The sequence below is a fragment of the Cataglyphis hispanica genome, chromosome 5 (assembly GCF_021464435.1).
Source record: "Cataglyphis hispanica isolate Lineage 1 chromosome 5, ULB_Chis1_1.0, whole genome shotgun sequence".
Classification (NCBI taxonomy): domain Eukaryota; kingdom Metazoa; phylum Arthropoda; class Insecta; order Hymenoptera; family Formicidae; genus Cataglyphis; species Cataglyphis hispanica.
This window is the reverse complement of record NC_065958.1, coordinates 3,463,166-3,479,752: the sequence shown is the minus strand read 5'-3', so window position 1 is coordinate 3,479,752 and position 16,587 is coordinate 3,463,166.

Below are 16,587 nucleotides of genomic sequence, written 5' to 3'. Positions count from 1 at the left end.
ACAATGAGCAGGTTCATTTTATATGGCAATTCTTATGACATGATAAATTTTCTGAGCAAGTTTTTGAATTACAGAGGTCATTGAGATACTTTAGAGATGGCTAGAAAAGTGGAAAATGAAACATTTTCATATATATACAATGTCACAATTATGTTTCTTATCTGTTTCTTCGCTTTAATTTTTCTTTTCCTATTTCTTTACGAAGCAGTTATTACATTGTGATATCGTTTAAAAACGATAAGGATTAACATATATTACGAATGAGAAACGATTTATCAACCGGTTAAAATACCTGCGATCGCCATGCACCGTTTATAATACCGAATGCTTCGATCAATGAATTATGCATACGCTTGAACGTGCGAATGCTCGTTGTTGCAGCGCGTGATTTGCATACGCGGGTGATTAACGATCGGCGCGTTACGTAATGAATCGATCTCCAGCGATAAGAGATAGCCGTTCATACCCGTGTGTGCAAACCCGATTTATCGTACACATATTGTGTACCTCCGTTAGTTGCACGGTATTTCCTTTTTCCTTTTATTCGAATGACGCACGTGACGTCCATGTCCGTTGATTGTGGGTGTGGATCGACGTGGCCTGCGGCCATACAGGCGGGCCCCTCATAGACCTTGGTTTCTCTCTTGTCTTGAGCATTCGATCTGTGATAAATGCAACGCTTGTCAATACGTCGAAGAATCTGGAAACTCGCTGCAAATTTTTCCACGATAGTATAAATCTTTTTCATGATAAATAAATAAATTTTTTATGGGTAATAATGACTACTCAATCTTTTTAGAGATTTCTTTTAAAATCTTTTTTTAGATTAATATCAATAAGATTTTTATATTAGTTTCAAAGGTAGAAATTTTATGATTTAAAAAAATAGATGATGGTAAAGTTGATAAGAATTGATAGGAATAAATTGATAAAAATAAATTTAAAATTAATATAATGTTATTATAGAACTTTATTTTACTTCTGTTATTAACTTTATTTCTGTTATTATAAAAGAGTTATGTGCTTCAATAATGCATAAAAATGCAAATTGTCATTTATGTAACTCTATTGACTTTATTTATAAATTATAATTACACTGTGCTATATCGAGACCACGCTAGTTCTATTTATATATTAGCTGTGAAACTTGATGATGGCACATCTACTAATGGTAATAATCTATGTGTTCTCTTTTTAATACAATTAGAGAAAAAAAGAGAGTTTTTTAATTATAACTACATAATGATTTACAATTAATCGTTGTTTGTACATGTCATGCCTCCGCGATAAAAATATAATAATAAATTAATTTTATCCATGATTCTATTTTAAATTCTTTTACATTTCTCTCTAACTTGAATATAAGAAGAAAACATGTTTGGAATTGTTGTGGCATACACAGTTATTAGACTTAAAATAAATTGGAAATTCCAAACTTTAATTTTAACTTGATTGTCGTTCATTAAAGGAGGAAATCCCGTTCCTTCTTTTCTTTCTTATAAGATCGGGCAATTACCTCATGCTAATGACGTATCGCCAAATAACATATCACTATAATTGTATTCGGCAATTGCACTTGGCAATGATATCTATTTAATGCCACTGAATACTTCTATTCGCGAAAGATATAAAATGCTCTCATTCCGCAATATATATATATAATATTCAGCGTCTGATTTTTTTTGCCGTTTCTAGTCTTTGAGAACATTCAAAAAGTTTATTTTAAAATATCATTAATTGATAGTCACTAACTGATCTTTCAGTGACATTTTACAATTTAATGTTATATTTATAATTGAAACCATTGTTTATCAGTAATAATATCCTGATCTCATTTACGAGAATATGATTAGAATCTTTGTTATAAAACCACCTGCTGTTGATTACTATTATTACTACTATAACAAAGATTTACAGTCATATCATCATCAGCATTGTCATGTTAGAAGAATCTTTAATCTCGATAGATTCTGTACATTCGCTCAGTATAATACCTTGAAACTTAGCTTGTGACATATAAAGGAGAAACGAGCTGTCGATCAAAGGTACGCCAGTATTTCCTTGCAACAATGTATTCTATTGATTAATGATTTACGCATGCAGTTTATATTTCATCCTAATGACAATAATAATGTGGATCAAAAGTTACAAGATGCTTGAGATTATTGATAATGAAAGAAAAAAAAGAGAAACATGAAAGTAAATTATAAAGTTAAACGCAATTATTTCATTTTAATCGTATATATAAACAGGTGCATATTTATTATAAAAACATATGATAGATTTCTAACTGTGAATCAAGATATAAAACGCATATTTGTTTAATTGACTATTATATGAAATAAATTAGTTAATTCCTAAGTTATCAGAATTTTTCAATAAAGTTTGCAAAAAAAGAGATACGTAAAACACTCTTAGCGTTTATGTAAATCAAAACAATATTTTTCCCATTAAAAAAATTTTGTTATACATGATCGTAACAACTACGCAAAACTATTAGCGCAACTGGATCTGATAAATACCTGTCAAATCGTATCAAACCGCAAATAATTTTTTACACATAGACGCATCTGTTACATATTTATAAAACATCGCGTAATAGTGAACGGGAAGAACGTAAAGAAAACGGGAAATCAAGGCGTCTACAGTTCTGTTATCGTGCTTGATCTTGGACTATGCAATGTATTCCGTCGGGTGCAAAAAGTCACTGGATCGGAAGGGAAACCGCGGGTTTTACCTGATTTTACTCGATATCGAAACTTCATTGCGCACTTCCTTGAGCAATTTTTATAGAAAACCTTGACAAGTTTCCTAGAATTGAAACGTTAATATACAGAGAATGCAATTACACGTCAACATAATCCACCTTTCGATTCGTCTGTCGATCTCTTTATTACAAACAATATATTACACATTTAAAAAAAACACGTGTTTATAATCAAACTTATTGTTAACTTTAATTTTTAATAAATAATTTTAGATTAGTAAATAGATAATTTAGATTAATCAAATAAAAAAATTTAGCTTAGGTACATATATATGTCAAACATAAAGAAACTTGCAAAAATACTTTGATATCTAAAAGGCTATATATAAAATTTTTGAGCAGATTGTATTTTCGATATTATATAAAAAATTTTGTTAGTTGCCATTTAGAAGAGAGTCGATATACTTTTCACGAAAATCAATGAGCCGCAAAATAATCAAATTACCCTAATGTAATATTCCGAAAATAACTGTCGCAAAATGGATAAATCTGATATATTTGTCTCCATACAGACGTAAATATCACGAGCATTGATCTTTAATCCAAATTTAGTCTCTCCATTCTTTAAATAGATTTACCTGTTATAACCAAGATAATTTGATTTTGCTTTTGAAAGACAAAAATAAGTTTATAAGAAAAAAAGAAAATGATAACTATAATCAAAATTAACAGAATGTCCATATCAGAAGATTATATTTGATAATTTTCAAATAATAATAATTATAATTACTTGAAACTATCTCGTTATTAAAATAATACTAAAATAATATATATATATATATATATATATATATATATATATATATATATAAATATAATTCTAACATAGAAAATATTATCAGGCATATATTAATCTTGATAGGTATATCAAATCGATCGTTCAGTCCTATTAAAATTTCAGTCCTATAAAAATTTCTGCAAGACACCGCAATTGCCGATGGCGTATGTTGCATGCATCCGAAATAATTACAATAATTGAAGATCGTTTTAAATCTTGCATTGTCTACATTTTTATTCGAGATTTGCAAGGCCGTCAAGCATACGTACTATACATGAGTCGTTATATCACGATCGCTATATGCATATATATATTCTATGGACATGTATAATTTAACTTGCTATAATGTCACATGACAACTATCCATTCTTGTCAATCCGTGCATACTTTAGATAAGACTCTCTCAGGATTTGATAATAAAATAATTCTAATTGATCATACTAGACAAACGTGAATGGGAAAATAACTAAATTGGCCAAGATTAAAATTATCTGATTTTAACTGATTCGAGCAAATTATTTAGATGGACAAAATAAATTTGCATTTGCGTCACGCACTCGTTAAACATCTCTTATTAATTATTTTCGATTACGTACTATTTTTTTCTACTGTTGCGATTTACTTGTCTTATTAAGTAAGATGAAGTAGGCAAATATAAGTATATTGGAAAAGATGTTAAAAACTATAATTGTATTATAAAATGAAAATATTATTTTCTATTATTGCATTTTTGCAATTCATGTGTAATGATTGTCTCTTTAAATAAAGATTGAGTAAAGTAAGAATTGATTTTTTATGAACCAAACAAATTCCATTCTAGGATAATAATTTCGATTAATTTGCAAATTAAACAAGACATTTAGCTTGCATTACTTTACGGATAAAATTATGATTTAATTAAGCTCATCGTACTTTATATCATCATGCATTACGTTATAAGCACGGGATTTGCGATGAACGATGGAAGGAAATAGCCATGACTGTCGCTGTACATCAAGAAACTTGGACGCGGCCACTTATCTAGAATAAGCGTTCCCCAGCACGTAAGGCGAAGATCCCTCAACGCGAATCCGTGCGAGATATATCGAGTCTTAGCGGGGGGTTTCCGACCGTAAAATGTGTCGCATTTCGCAGGCTCAACATCTTTTTCCCTTCCTTGTGTGAAATTATGATGGATTCGCAAAAATATTTCAACTTTACGTTCTGATGGAGTCTCGCTCATCTTTTATATTTATTAAGTAGTAAAAAGATGCAGAAGTGATATATATATATATATAAGTTACTTTTAATTGTATAAAAAAATGTAAGATATTACATCTATCTGTGCGATAATGCAATAACATTATTAAGAAATGATATCTGACGTTTTTGAAAGCGATGAATGTCAGTAATCCGCAAGGACATCGCTTACACACCTATTCGATAGCGTTCTCAGACACACTTGCAAATTAGACATGATCGAGGTGCGTCATTGTACGATGCAATGACAAAGCTGGCACGCTTCGGTGACTTTTGACTGATTACGTGCGACATAAAGGAATAATAAAATCTCTCCTTGAATGAACTTTCCTTGAACTCATTGGGTCTCTTACCGCGACAAGGATGGTCTATGATTTCTTTTATCATTGTCGGTTAATATTCACTATAAACACTATAGCGTGGCAATATGAAGGATTTAATAGTGGCCGGGATTCATATAAGGGGGCTATAGATTGCTCTCGCGTGAATCCTTCACACCATGAGTTCTAAACTCTCATCTGGTTATCCTAGCTATCGGGTGCTTGAATTGCGCAGATACGCCCAGTCGCTCGTTTTCGAACACTTCGCCGTTGTCGGCGAACACGCCGGACGATGTATAGCGAGCCCTCGTAATTATTAAAATCCTCTCAGTGACCTGACAGAGTGTCCCTCGTGCCATTGGCACGCTCATTGTTGGCCCGTCACTCCCAGAGCGACTTCCCGCGTTATAGAATCGAAGAGCTATCGATCGTATGCGTGAATTCGTTCGCAAAGACGTTTCCACGATTCGCAAAATTTCGCCAAAATGTTTCCATTACAGCGATTTTTTACTTTCACTTTGAACAAATTTTTTGTACTCCCGGTTATTTTGACGAGATGATGTTTCAAATGTAATCTTAATCTTAATGAGAATTTAATTTAATTTAATTTAATATTAATTTTTTTATTTTACAATTTAATCTTTTGTGCCTACATGTGTGTATATACTATCATAAACGAGTCTTTTAAAAATTTAAATTATTGCAGTTTTTGACAGCAAAAATAATTTGATTAGTGCGATTATATTTATTTATTTGTTAATTTATTAATTTTTTTGAAATTTTGATATGCATGTGGATTTCTAGGAAAAAAAATTTAAATTTCTATTAAACATAATTTTTTTTTCTTAAACAAGAACTTCATAATTTATTTGATGATATAATTAGATAGTTTACTTTTTTATCACAATAAATATTTTAGTAATTGTAATAATATTTGTAAAACTATTTTCTACGCGCGAGATGATACAATGAAATTTTTGCAAGATTCTAAGAATTTGAAGCTGTATTGAAATATTATTTACTTCTGTATGTGTATTCTCGAGTAAATAAAAATAAATTATAATAAATTATTATTATATATAATTATAATTATAGATGATGCTTTACATATGATTATCATATAAAATATAAGAGCTTGTTAAGCGCGAACAAACGTTCATTGATGATTAGCATAATTGCCATCAGATTGCTATCAGAAAAAAAATATAACATAGAAAACCTAAAACATAAAAATAATTATGCACACAAGGAGATCCAGTTCATTTTTTGCACCTGTAAGTAAGTGTGTGATAAATTAAATACACGTATCGCTTGTTCCATTTTGAAGGATTTTTGAATCTACCAACGATCTACCATAAAAACAAGAAGGATTCGATGAAGCGTGTCTGAACGAGAGCATAACATATTCTGTTGTTCACTAGGATAAAATCTTCGATTTTCACGGTCTTACAAGCGTGTGCTAAGTGAATTAATAAGGTACAATCGTGTGATAGTATCGCTTTACACAAGGATTTACCCGCTGTTTTCCTGGCTGTTGACCCATTGGATCGACATTTTCCTCCATACGACTACCAAGAATGAAAAGGTAAACTGCAAAGAATAAACGTAAGTAGAAATAAGTATAAAAATGTAAATTGCGAAATCTTTCATCGTATCCTGGAACAAAATCATTTATCGAGTTGAATGTCAATGACTTTTATGCGTAGCTTGCAGTCAATGCAATTATCGAATATAGACGCCTTTCTAGCTTCTAATATTTCTAACTAGGTAAGAAAAAGAAAGACACTTGACATATAACTATATTATTGTATTTAATAACTGTAATTATTGCAATTATCTTGCGTGATTGGCATATGATCGATCATATGTCATGTAATAAGGCATTTTAATTCTAAGTATATTTGCATTAAATATAAAGATTGAAAAATGTAACGGCAATCCGAAGAATTATACATTACATATTTATATTATTATGCAGAAATAAATGTGAAGATTTATTCCGTAAGATGTAAAATTATACACTACGAATTTTTAATATCATGATTTATAGTTTAAAATATATGGCCATTATTTAAAAAATGCTATTTTATTCCATAAAAGATACATGATAGATCTTTTACGGATATACTTGGTGAGACTCTGTTCATGTCTCTTGAGATGTAGAGACTATGATCAACGATACGCGTCACCTGTTGCATTGTATGAAGCAATTTATATTTAATTAGAAAAATTAGTATGTACTTCTAAGGTGAATGCAATAAAAGATTTCTTTTTAAAGATTCCTATTTTGATAGCAACACCTAGAAAACATGTATGTTAATTTTATACTGTTGATAAGCACTTTAGAGAACGTCAACTTCAATAATTTATTATTAATGTAATCTCTTTGCACTTTTGATATAAATTCTTGTAATACTTTAATTTATTACAAAAGATATGTGAATAGTGTTTAAATTTTATTTATACTTTTAAAACTCATGCATTTTTACACAAAAATATTTTTTATTGACAATTGTCAAAACTGCCATTTCTCTTTCTTCTTCTCTCTCCTGTCTCTCTAGTATTTTTTATAAAAGTTATAAAAATCATGCCTAACTTTTATTATAATTTTGTTAAATTAAGTAAAATACGATTACTAAAAAATTTTAATATTATCCACGTGCTGTGCATGTATATAAAAGAATGCTTCTATTCTATATGCTTCTTATTGAGTTAAAGTTTTTCGCACAATTGTTGTGAATAGCGTCAGCAGTTTGCGGACAAAAATCGCTTTATTCTACCGAGCGTTGTGATCCGGAACGGATCAATTATAAAAGTATTGGCCGGCAAAACGAAACCAGCTCTACCGTCGTCTAGATAATCTAGACAAGATCGCAAAACGATTCGCGCCCGTCACCGGATAATTGGTCCTTGGATTCGGTTCCCGCCGAGGTCGAATTGTTTTTTGTTTTGCGGTATTATGAGTAATCGACGATTTATCGATATTATCAGTGCACGCGTCGCTCCAATAATCCACCGTCGTATCGCTATGCGTTGCCATTGGATCCGGACGAAAAGAGAGAGAGGGAAAAGCATTGAATCCGGTAGATCCTTAATCGATGAAATAGTCGGATTTTTTTTATGGAAAACCCACGGGAGTGTTTTCTTTATGGGTGAATCGCGTAAATACGGTTTCGTGCAGCATTTTCTAATATCGCTATTTTTTTAGTCCTGATTAAGTAAAGTCCGTATCAGACTACGTATTAAAGATTGAGATTGAAGATTGAAATTTGACCAATCAAGACAAAAAAATTTAAATCCTTTTTGTTCTGATTAGTCAAATTCTAATCTTTAATCTTCAATCTTCCATTTTCAATGAGTAATCTGATACGGATTTAATGATTCGTGTCAAAGTTTTATTCTTCGTTTTATATCCTTCGATTGGCCTTGTATGCGACTTACGATTAGATTCGTTCGAAAAAGTATAATGTGTCTAAATAAATCTGTTCCGTCTTTTTTTTTTTCTGCAAGACATTGAGTCAATAATGAATTATATGTGTTTATAATTTTCAATATGTGTGCGTGCGTGTATTATATAATTATATATTCTAATAGATATATTGCATGAGATATAAAACGCGCTAAAAAGCATACAATAAATTTATATTAAATATATTAGTTTTAAATATAGTAATATATATTTTTTTAATATTTTTATAATTGTTTGTGTGATTATTTTTTCAATTAAATATACAATCAAATAACGTGTGAAAAAATTGTTGATGTTTCTTTCTAATTTATTCATATGAATTATTACGAGAGAGAAAGAAGGATCTATTTATAAAATAATATTATGATAGTGATTACGTTTGATTAATTTAACAATATTAATCTCATTTGCACATGTTTTTTATTCGCGTTTATATTGGATGAGTCAAAAAATTCGATGTAAGCACTTATGAACCTTTATCGTGATAAATTTGTTTTATATTATATAATAGATATATACTACATTACAGAATCGCCATTATAGAAGAAATTCGCTCTTATTGTAATTATGATAATTGATATCTTTCAATTAATTTAGAGTACTCGATATCGCTTCGATTATCAATTGATGATATCATCGGGATTTCCGATTAAAATATTTTTAGTTGCTATTTCCTTAATTATATAATCAATTGCATAAACTCTGTCAGATATTTACGAGCCACAAGCGGAATATTCCTGATAAGAACGATCAAAACAAATCTATTTACTCCGAACCGGTTAAATAAGGATTACGCGTCTTCGTTATATCTATTTGTGATTGTTTCACGATACATATAATGAAACGAAGATATGCAACTTTACATCAACACGCTAATGATGAATATTAATCTTGCCATAATTACACGCGATCAGTTTCGTCACACTTTTTTGCGCATGCCACGATAACGTATATCGATGGCATTTGATTAAAACAGATTGTAAGTGTTAGCAATCGGATTTATATTTGTATATTCAGCAGATAATAATGTATCGTAGCTGTCTCCGTCGTCTCATGATAATTCTGACTTATCTAATAAAAATGAAATACTGTACGATAATTATACTGTGCAATGCTGCGTGTCTGCATTAACAGCATAAGTTACTCTCTTTCGTGCCACTTTTCTGCGTATTTGGATGTCATGCTAGAGTTGCATACAATATGTAAATTTCTAGCATGTAAAGTGCATAATCTATCAGAGTATGTGAATTATAAATGTACACGTGCTATTCACTTTAATCGGCAAAACATTATAATAATGTTAGAGATTAATATCTCCATCCACTGCATCAATAAGCAAAAATTGTGAAATATATATATGTATAAATTAAATATAAATATGTACATAATTCACTTATTAAGTATTAAATGAATTTAATCTACGAATTAGATTTTTGAAAGAATCAGATTTAATGAATGTATTCTCTCTGCATTACGTCTGTTATTAATGAGACAATATCGTGGTAATTAAAACAGCGATTTAATGACTTTATGATTGCGATAATTAGTATAATCGAGCCCTCATATCACTTGCAAAACGTCGATGCTTCCAAGGCTCGTTTATAATCTATCCATTTACATTAAGAATCTTATTACTCGGCTATTATATAATATATTGGCCGAGTATTAGCATACGATAATTATCGACATTGATAGAGAGTGTCAATTGTAATTTAAAAATAAATATGATTATAACGATTTGAACATCTTTTTTTTTTTCAAGCAATAAAATTTTTTTCGTCTAAAAAGATAGCTGCTATTTATATTTTTTCATATGTTTTAGCTAAAGAGAAAGAAAAAAGGTAATTAAAATAACATATTTAAAATAAGAAAATATTTCTGTAGACAACATTAAAACTTCTTACTATTTTTTACTATTTTTTACTACATTTTACTATTCTTTTTGCTGTAAAGAAGGAATATAAAATCAGTTGCCACTGATAAATTTTTTTTTATACTTGAAACTTAATATGTTTACTAAAGTATGAATCATAATTACAGGATTTTATGCAACATCTTTATATATCTTGCTGCATATTTATATATCTTAGACGATCAATATGTTTTTGCGATTTTTTGCATATGAAAGATTAATTTCAAAATATATTAGGTAATATTATACGTAACATCTAACTCTTTATTATGCAGGTATAATAAAAACTATAATTAATCCACAATCTGCAGGTTTCTGCTTTGCATTTGTTTACGCAATGAAAAGATGCTACAGATTATGCGTTTAATTACTAAAACATTGCATTTTTTTACTTAATTAATAGACATATAAAAAAATTTCCTGTGATATATTTGCGGCTTATCTAGATTTATTATATCTTCCAAGTATGATTACTCTTTAATGTTTGTACAATTAATTAGCATCAGTTATCTTTTTGATTGTTTTGATATTATTTAAAATAAGAAATAACAAAAATTAGATGTTACATATAATTATTGAGAATCTCTTATCAAAGATTTTAATTACTATTAGAATTTGTATTGTAAAATATTGCGATACTCTAAGACTGAATTTTCGAAGGACATTTCGCATGATCGCGTAAAATAATGGTAACTCCAAGTGAATTAATGATTCACCCTTCATTAGTTGAACAATATTTACAGAACAACATTATCCTGAGAAACGTGACACATTTAGTTTCCAGATACTGAGGAATATATATATATATATATATATATATATATATATATATATATATTCCTATAAGGATATAATTGTACGAGTCTATCGTGTTATTAAAGATATTAGTCATTTTTCTTTGGATATGACTCAAACCTGTACAAAGGAAAAAGGTATAAGGAAAATTTGTGATTCGATTAAGTCATTTTTTTGTTTATGTTCAAATGTATTCCATAAGAAAAAATAAAATAAAAAGATTAATATAATCTATCTTTTTTTTTTACAAGAACTTAAAAATTACCCGTACATATGTGAGAATTTTATTTTTAGCGATGAATATGACATAAATAATATTCTTCATCTAATATTGAAAAAAATAAAGAATTAATTCAATTAATTCAATTTTATTAAAATTTACTGATATTAAACGAATTGTTTTCTTTTTAGAAGTCTCAAGAGATTTTCTCTCGTTTACTACATACACAACGTTAAACATTTAATTAAATTTTTATTCTAAATTATCAAACATGGATTTTTCTTTTATAATATATGTGCCCAAGTATTTTTTTCTCTGCTTTATCTAAGAAATGTTAGAAATTCAACGGATGTTTTAAATGATGTGACAAATAATAAGATTTTCTTCTTTTCTAACATTATCATCATCGCAGATTTATCGATGATTAGGACAAATCAGTTAGCATTCTATTTTACACGGCGGGGATTTATATAAAAATTGTATGATAATAAATTTATAAATTGTATATCTCTTTTACTAACGCGTGACATATTAGTGTTGCAAACCTCTCGTAGGCGAGATGTTTTTAATAAGTTTATACGATAAATTATATTCATGTGATCATTCATTGCATATCCGATGTCGAAATATCTTGCGTTTATCTATGTTTATAATATTAATTTTTTTCTTGTATATAAATAAATGCAATTAATCGAATGCAAGAGTTTTTATTCCGCGCAATAAATACCTGAATACCTTCATTTAACTTGTGCAATCAGTAAATAACATATTTTCATCGCATTTCTTAGAAATGTAACATAAGATTGACGATTAATACGCCTTCGCTAACCCTTAATAAAAAGCAGAGAGCATAAAATGCTTCAATTACCGGATATACGCAATGTGTCTCGCCTATGCGTGAATTGGTGCGCTACTAATTGGACAATCTGTATAATTTTCAATATACCGATGTTTCATAAAAACATGGCAGATAAATCATATATTATTATTCTATTGATCTTTATTAAAATGCTTGTGCGACATCATTTTTTATAATATTTAATGTTTCAAGTAAATCACACAATATGAGTAGCACAATGCAATATCCGTTTTTGCATTTATTTGAGAAGTTTTTCCCAAATTAAAAAGACATGAAAATTATATGGAAAGTTCTATAATAAACATTAATTTTAAATATGTATTAATGTTTGTCAGTAATCTATGTGTTTATATGTAGTAAGGCTATTTTTCAAGCTTTTTCTTTTCTTTTTTCGTTCTAATTCGCTCGATTTATTAGTTCAGAATTTATTAAATACCTGATTATGGTCTAGATCTTAACTAGATACTCTTGACGTAAAGCAAGTACCACTTTGTCTCCGGACACGTGAAGCGACCTTGATACATGAAAGTGAGATCGCGTCTCATGTTTTGGTATAACGAGATGGTATGTAAGTTACTATATGTGTTGTATAGTATATGTAAACACAGATATTTGTTGATGTATACGCGTTTACGTGCTATTTAAAATATGATCATACTAGGATATTGCCGTATCTGACACGCTTTGTTGAATAAAAACTCTGTTCTCATAAATTATATATCAATATAAATCGTTCCTATCTTACAAAACTCTATTCTATAATTTAAAATGGATAAATTGCGAGCTTTGTGTCTATCAATTTTAAAATCTTTTGTTGTAATTATATTACCTTGTTAAATGAAAATATAATATTAATATTTTATATATATATATATACACATACATAATTAAATAAAAATATATTGTTGAAATATATAAATATGCATTACATAATATTTATATTCAAAAATATGTTGAATGTTTGGCACGCGATAAATTGGAACATTTTAAGATCGCAGACATTCTCGACTGGCCTCAATCGCAAGGATATCACAACGCGAAACATAATTCCGGAGACAATCGTTTCCATTGTCCTTAGAATTTGCTCCATGTGACAATAATTTAAGTCAATGGCCAAAGGCTAATGAGTCACTTGTCGAGTTACTTGTTCACTTATAATTAACACGAAATCAATCATTTATCGAGTTTCCATGATTGAGAAGTTTAATATATAGAAAACCTTCAATAGACAAAGTATAGAATACGTGATCAAGATATTCAAATTATTTTTAATAAGATTTTTTTTTGTTCTAACGGTTTTTAATTGTTGACATAATTCTTTATGCATGTGTATTATTAAATAATTATTAAATAATTGTTTTTAATTATAATTGCTTAATTATTTAATTATTATTTTCTTTTGTTATAATTTTTAATACAAATATAGTTGACATTTTTGATATGATAAATATATATATATATATATATATATATATATATATATATATATTCATAGATTAATCTTTTTACTTCCAAGATCATTAGAGGCAAATTAATTGATAACAAAGGTTATCAATTAAAATGAAAAAGATTATATATGTATGCAAACATTCTTGATTAATGTTAATGTTAAAGAAGATAAACTCCAAAACATTTTTATTTTGATAAAAGCAATAGAAAACACAATATATCTACTTTTGTAATCATGACGAATAAATGGGTATAAATCGGAATAAATAAAATTTTAGATTAAAATCAATAAACCAAATTTTTTTTTATTTCTCTCTTTTCATGTTCTTTTGCAATGGAGTTTCTAGATGTATTTTCTTGTAATCTATTATGATATTTTAAAAATAATAAAAATATTAAACTTTTAGTGTTTTTTTTATAAATAAATTTTTATTTTTTCTAACTGTTAAGTTAAAACTAAAAAAACCAAACTATTTGTCTTTTTTGTATTTTTATTGTTTTTGAAAAAAATTTAATTTCCAATAAATAATTTATTTCGTTTATATGCCTAATCATGTGTTGCGTAGCATCGCTATCTCTTTTATGTATGTAAAACATCAAATATGTATATTTTTCCTAAAAAATAAAATTATATTAATGAATACAGAGTGAAAGTGATGTGTCTGCATTAAATTATCACATGTTTGGAACGTCATTCACAGTCGCAATGAACGGTTCTTTTGCTCATCGAGAACGATGCGTGATTACTGTTGGAAACTCCCAGCCCGGGAATCCACCTCGGAACTGGATTGTCCGCTAAGGAGAGTATCAAAGAATTCAACTCAGCCACTCGGGAGTTTCCCAGCTATTCATGCCTCCAAGCGGTGCGACTCGAGACGTCGTGATTTGAATGATGTACCAGGAAAATTTTTTCAGCGCATGGATAAATCATTACAAAACGATTACTTCTTCGTTAATCGAGAATTGTAGTCTTTTTTTGCTTAATTTTTGGTAAGCCCCAAGTATCGTCGATTGTAAGACCTTGAATGTCAAAATGATTTGATAAATATCAGGAAGTCCTGAGCATTGTAGTTGCCTCTTCCGCATTGATTTTGTCCAGTTCATCTGTCTATACCGAAATGTGTATATTGTTTTTCTTGAATCTTCACGGCGATTTTTCTTCACTATTTTGATTTAAATGCATATGTTAAATATTCGAAAGCTTTCCGAGCTTTCTGATTCAAATAGTTATAACATCGTATTTTTTACTTCGCGCGATGATTTTAATTAATAAATTTTTTGAAGGATATATTATCCTGTTTAAATAATCTCGCGCTATCGCTAATTAAAAATCGAATTTCCGTAGACTCTGAAGCCAGCTTCCGTTATGCAACGCTGTGCAATAATATGCGAAGTCAATATTTTTCTATTTCCGTATGCGCGTTCTTGTACATCGTGCCATTATGCAGATTATAAGGAGCAGGTTCTTAATTATACTGACGATCGTATCAACACTGTTAAATATTCATCATGACAATCCCTCAAGCATTCATCGAATGCGACACTATTGTCGGCGAAACACGCGATAGAGACTGGATTGGTACGTCGGGTCTTTAGAAAGCCGCAAAAAGCGATCGCATGTATGATATTTTCTCTCAGAAGATCTTTCTCCGAACGATTACTCGGCTGTGTATACGAGCGACCGTTCGTACGTGCGTATGTACGTGCGCACGTGAAGGCGTGACGCACAGAAGTGATCGAACAGCGGAATTAATAGCGAGGATCGGCGAGAGATGCGGGATCGCGCAAGCGTCAATGGCCAGAAGCAGGTTTCGATGACGTCGATGCGAAACCGAGCGCGATTTTACATTTAGTACACGATTTGCGCAAAACTAAAGGAAAAGTTACGTCAAATGGCAAAAAAAAAATCATTTACGTTTATGTATGACAAGGTAAAGCCAGCTTAACTTATTTTCACAACTAACTTTACAGTATAATATCAAATTAATGTATAAAAATTAAAATAAAAAAGAAATAAAAATCTTTCTTGTTTTTGTAAAGTTTATTAATTTTATTTATATGTGATATAATTAAAAAACTTAAATTGACTTAAAAAAAAAAGAAAAAAAAAATAATATATATTTTTTCTTTCAATGTCCACTTTGTCTTCTTTTTTATTATTATATTAATAAAATGTAAATATTTTACTATATATTTTATTACATTTATGATTAATGTTTTTATTTTTACTTCATATAATTATCTGCATTTTAATAACATGAAATAAAAAATTAATAATTTTAATAAATATGTAACAAAAATTATGGTTATTCAAAAAATTAAATTAAATGTGTTATTTTAAAAGTACGATTTATTGCTCAATTACTTATGTAATAAAATAGAGAGAAATATATTCTTTAAACTACTCCAATTCTAAACATTTATTGTTATTAAAATATATATAGTGTTTTCTTGCTAGAATTCTTAGACAGCACATTATCTTTCATGTAAACTATTACATATTGAACATTATTTAGCATATTCACCAAATCAAAAAATTACGTATATTAATTTATTAACTATATTATTAATTTATTATTAATAATATTTATTATTAATTTATTAAATTATTAACTCTTACTCTGATACATAGTCGATTTCCTCCATGTTAAAAGAAGCCGATCGATTTGCATATGGAATTAGAAATTTTTTGCAGTTTTATCAGGGTTGATTCCACATAAGTTTCTTTTAATGCATCTCGATAACGGGACTTCCCACGCCGTATCATTTAGTGATAGAA